The sequence below is a fragment of the Dermacentor albipictus genome, chromosome 8, assembly GCF_038994185.2.
Source record: "Dermacentor albipictus isolate Rhodes 1998 colony chromosome 8, USDA_Dalb.pri_finalv2, whole genome shotgun sequence".
Taxonomy (NCBI): Eukaryota; Metazoa; Arthropoda; class Arachnida; order Ixodida; family Ixodidae; genus Dermacentor; species Dermacentor albipictus.
In genome coordinates, this window is record NC_091828.1 from 114,047,935 (window position 1) to 114,053,946 (window position 6,012).

Sequence of the window (6,012 nt, forward strand, 5' to 3'; positions counted from 1 at the left end):
GAGATTGGACATGCTTCGGTTTGCTTTGTTGACATACTCAACCACGTATGCCTCACATGTGCATACACATTGAGCATGACTTACAGGTCAAAGTTTGAGTTCAGCCCCGATTGTTTTCATGGGTTGAAAAAGTTATACATCACTTGATTGAAATTAGACTTCAGCATCAGAGTGGGGCGCAACATGCTGGCACGAACTAATGAAAACATTATACTTTCAGCAAGAAAGACAAATACTTTGAGACATTAACACACACTTCATTCAAGTGAAACAAGGTTGGTTGGAGTTAAGAAATTTCCAAGTAAACATTTCTGTGCATACACGCTTGCTGCTACATTATATAGATATATAATAAAAAATTTACAAACGTATCGAGGTATCTTAAGCTAAAAATGGAAAGTGTTGTATCGGGTAGTATTTTGTATCTCTATCTCAAATACTTGTTGCCCGCATATCTTGTATCGTATCATGATGCAATTGCAAGGTATCTTCGCCCATCCCTGTATGGGTGTGCTGGTGCATCTGACAGCAGGGTCTCTTGAGCGTGTCAGCATCTATGAAGATTAGATGTTTGCCCATGCGGATTGTTTCGGGCATTTCACTACGAAGCTAAAACAACAGGAAGAAAACAAGCGGAAAAGTCTGCATGCAAGCACGACACACCTCGAACCCAGATACGTCCATCTGAAGCGCATGAGCAATGACACTGGCATGTACTCCTATGGAATAGGCATAAGCTCATTCTTATGCCAAAGCCTATCGCATACAGAGCAATAGTAGCCAAATGGATTCTGCATGAATCGCTTCTCAAACATATTCATCGCACTTACGTGCTGGCTCAACTTCACCTGGGCTCGTTGTTCCACTTCGGCTCGTCACCTAAGTTGTTTGGCTTCTGCTTTGCTGGTTCGAATTTCTGGAACTTCTTGCCGTCGTTGGCGCCTGGTTTCGGCTTCCCGCACTCTGAAGTCCGGATGTTGTTCACGTTGCTGACGCGTCACAGCAGCCCCTCTTGCCAGGAAATCACGGTCTTGTTGCCTTCGCTGGCGTTTGGCTTTAGCCTCACGAGCACGTTGTCGCACATCCTCATATTACCGATTTGTCTTCGCTTCCCGGGCCCGAAGTTCTGGGTCCGCAGCCCGCCGTTGCCGCTTCAATTCAGCCTCACGAGCCCGAAACTCAGCATCTTCCCGCCGCCTTCTCCGCATGGCCTCAGCACGTCTGGCTCTGGTCTCAGCGTTCTGTAACTCTGTATTCCGTGGCCTCCGTCGAGGTCGAGCTCCAGTGCACGTAGATGTCTCATTGGCACCAGCCGAAGAGCCTCCACGCGCTAGTGGACGCCACTACACCCATCACACGCTTCACGGGGAGTACCGCACTAGGACAACACGGGCACATTCACCGTAGCGCGCTTGCGGCGCACGCTACGTGCGAAGGCACCGCACTGTGATTGGTCGAAAATTTTCGCTTACAGTCAACGCTTAGTCAACGCTGGCGACACGTACTACCATGCTTTCTGCGTAACGGAGCCCTTATAGGCCAACAGCAACGAAATTTCACTTGGGCTAAACGACATGTAAAATGCCGAGCGGCTACTCTAAAAGTAATCATGGCAAAGCCGCAGGGCTGCATGGTAACTGCGGTTAATTTTGTTATTAGCAGCTACTAAATAACGCCTATGCAGACGACGCGTGCACCTGGCGGCAAAGCGGTAGCGATGCGGATATGGCGAATATTGAACCGTACGCAAGCGTTGATCTCTTAGTTGCGCCATGTTGCCATAGGAATTAAGAACCAACTTTGTGTATGGTGTCTGCAGGCGACTCCAAGTGGAGGCCTGGCTCTTGTTTAAGGATATATCAGCCAGATGATATTTAACCCGCCCTAGTCTGTAGTGTTGTGTAACACACTAAGCGGTCCCGCCCCGTTTCATATAATTGTACACGCAATACCAAGCTCTCTAATTAGGCACAACATGTTTCTTGCGTAATAACAAAACAGCTTTTTACGTGCTGTTTTAGTAGAAAATTAATTATTGTGACAAACGGAACGGTGCCTGCCTGGCCAATGCCTCCTCTACTAGATGCCTGCCGCATCGCTAGTTTTCCTAGTCGAGCGGAAGTTCCTGTAGTTCAAGGGACCCTGAAACGATTTTGGCGATTTTCTACAAACGTACTGAGTCGTTAGAGTAGGTTCTTCTGATCATTAATTGATGCATCTAAGTGCTCTGCGTAAAGCGTGTAATTTATTATAAGGTTTTAAAAATACACATCGCTGCCGATCGCAGCGCACTGCTCGGCGGAATTTTAAGCCGCCCCTACCCATATGATGCAAATAACCCATATTACGTCACATGGGCGAGCTATCTGATTGGCTGACCAGGGTGCGTGGTCGATAATTTTTCCAACTTTATGGTGAACAAATGATGCTCGTAATAGTTGGAATGTTAGTTACTTTGTTTTTGTAAAAAGAAAATAACTTAAAGAGAATACACAAGAATAGTTTTTTAGTACACTTCAGCACTTCCGGCACACAGCAAGTGTTATCTGCTTGTGTTACAACGTACTCCATTTTGACGAGAGCTCCGCGGTCAGAGTCGCTCTCAGTCTTTTCGCGAGCACTATGATTCGACTTTGTTGCCTTGTGGACTGCAAACCTAGTGACCTGCAAACCGCGAGTCCAGTATTAGGGCAAACACAAGCGCAAGGGGATAGGGTCTGGCCGCTTGACTGTGCCGGGATGAGCCACGAGATGAGCAGAAGGGCAAATGTGAACGGCTCTGCACGGTGCAGCCACCTGGTGGCACAGAGCTCAACCATACACAGTAGCAGCAACGAAGTGTATTCTTTGCTGCTGGTGTGTATTTTTCGCAGGAGTGTAATCATCAACACGTTGATTTATAAATGTTTAAAATGCTTTACACTTGGTTAGAGCAATATTAGCGCTTTGTTTGACTGGTTAAGCGCTGCGCCAGCAAGTGTCTGGACCGTGCAGACCGATCAGGCTGCTCACGTACGTCTACGCTAAAGTTCCTTCATCAGCTTGAGTTTATGCCTCCAGTCATTTGCCGAAATGACCAGCTTGCCTGTTTTTAGCGGAGTACCGGACACGTTCGGGGCTACGACAGAATGCTCGCAACGCACGCTGCTTCGATAGCTCTCGGTCGACGGCCAAGCGGCTAGCGGAGAGGTCTCGCGCGGGAGGGGGCGTGCTCCTAAACAACCGGAAGTGAGCGATGTGACGTCGCATCGTGACGCTGAACCAGTGAAGGCGGAGCTTAGCGCCGCTTGCTCGGCGAGCGAGTTGAGGAGGAAAAGCATAGCTAGGGAGGAGGGTAACTTCTAATCGCTTGCAGCTCCATTAATACGTAACGCTTCACTTAAATTGTGGTGCGAATGTTCTACTTAAGCTGTACCCTACGCGCCTACAAAATTTGTCCGAACCGTTTCAGGGGCCCTTTCAGGATAGCCGCGGAGAGACGGCGCCAGCTGCTGCCGATCATTCTTCCCGTTGCGGAGGTATAGTGACAATTACTAGGCTAGCGCGCGCTCGACCAATGGTTTGACGAGAGACCGCGGGTACTGCCTCCGGGATCGCAACAGACGCCGCTAAAATCTCAGAGGCAAAGAAACGTGCTTCAAGTTTGGAGCAGCAGTCGCAGCTAACGCTGGCAGCCGACCCTGGTGGAGAGGAGGAAAGAAGAGAGGGGCCGGAATCGGCTCATGCGGCAGGCATCTTCTAAAGGAGGCAGTGGCCTGGCTCTCCGAGAACGATGCCAACCCGAAGTAACAATATACCGAAATTCCAATGCATACCACTACACATACCACTAGAGTTACTGTATATGCTTACTGCATATAGTTACTGTTTGGTAGCATATACAGTAACGCTAGCGTTCGCGGAGTTACTGTATAGTGTTTCTGTGTAGAGTACTGCATGTAGTTTCTCACTACAACACCTAGGGAAAAACTGGCGCCACAGTCTATGGGAGTTTCTTAAGGGGCGCCGTGCCGTCATAGGAATGACTGTATGTGTGTCTGCGAGGCTTGTGCTGGCTGGTGTTGCAAGAGGCTTCGTCTAAAATGTGGATATGGCTACACAAATAACGCGTTCTTCAAGTAAAATCTTCGTAAATTGGTTCCATTCGCACAAATTGGATCTTTACTCACCTCAATGCATGACGAAGGGAACAAAAGCAAGAACCGACGACAAACTGTTACAAAGTGAACGCGAATCTTGTCGTCTGTTCTCCAACTTTAGCGTCTCGCTGATACTTTTTACGTATTATATAATTGTACATGCAATAAGTTCTTATGGTTAAACAAAACATGTTTTTGTGTAATAACGGTAACACAGCGTTTTGCGTGCAGTTCTATTAGAAAATGGCTGTGGCTTAGCTAAGGTTAAGCCCAGGATGCGAAGCATATATTTTAGTTGTTGAACCACTGTTTAGCCTGGTGAACTGCTGTTGCTTGGCTATATTTGGTTCGGCTAGACGAAGAAACAACTCATGCGTTACTGTGCTGATTCCTTTATTTTCAAACCAATAAATATGCTCTACCGCTACAAATACCGCTATACCACTGGTGTAGCGGTATTAGTAACCTGGTATAGCGGGAGGAGCGGGAGTTAGGCCGCAGTACCATCTGTGCGACCGCAGGCGAGCGCACGAGCCGAGACCCGGCTATGTAGCTACGCGGCCGCAAGCGAGCGCACGAGTTGAGCCTCCGCTTTTGCAGCTGTTATGACTTCATATGGTAGCTACGTGGCCGCGCGCGGCGCAGCAAGGAAGAGCGTGGTTGTGCGGCTAGTATGCTTCGCATGATAACGGAATGGTGCTTGCCTGGCTCTCCGAGAACGATGCCAATCAGAAGTCACAACATACCGGCATTCCCATGCATACGTGGGATGGATGGAAGGTAGGAGCGTCCCCTTTGAAACGGGGCGATGGCAGTTGCCACCATGCTCAGATTTTTATTTTGCCTTTTATTTTTATCTGTGGTTATTGAATTTCTCGATTTCACGTACCACAGCGCAGCAGCGCCAGATTTCCCTCTAAGTAATACCCGTGTCACACGGGCGTTTGGAAGGCCTTCCAACCGATAGTCAGTTGACTCAAAGGTCAAGTTCGAGCTGCTACACGGGCCGTTTCGAAGGCCGCCGAGTCAATGGTCTATCGAGTCAACGGAGCACCTTACAACTCTATCGAAATCTCGATGGCCTTTGAGCAACGGAAGCGGAAACAGCGCGAACATGCCTTCTCGTTCACATTGTGCTCGTACTCACGGTTAGAAAGAACACATCAAACCAAATGCTCTTAAAATACTATATATGAGTGTTATTCATTATTCAATAAACTGTTTTTGCCACTTGACATGTGCGAACACACACCAGAACGGCAGCCGCATCGAGCGGCGCAACGTTGCCGCAGTTTCGCTACTCAACAATTTAAAAATTAAACATATATGTATGGCAATGTATAAACAAAATTTTTTAATGTATAATTTAATGTATAAACAAATATAAAAGAAATTATAGTGCTTTTAAATGGTTTTAATGTTGTTTAACTTTTTGTAACATGAAAACGAAAATAAAGATCCGCAGCGCCACACAATTGTGCGAGAAACGCCTGAACTACTCAACGGCCTTTCAAAAGTGCCGTGTAGCAGCGTGAAAACTCCTTTGAGTCGATAGAGTTGTGGCGTTTCAAAGGCCGTTGACTGGAAGGCCTTCCAAATGTGCCCGTGTGACACAGGTATAATATAGTGAGAAATTCCATGCTATAGTTGCTCCATATAGGCTCCCACGAGACCTTAATTTGTGGCATGGCTAGGGGACAAACACATACAACACGCAGTAAACCATAGGTGTTGTGTGACTAAATACTCCTCCGTGGTGCCTAGGCCGAGTCACATATTCAAGAAGCAAAAACCCCTAGATTTTCTCTCTCGCGCCCATAGAGTTTTTCACCATATTGCCCAGGGGGAAATCTGGCCTGTCGCGAACGCATAA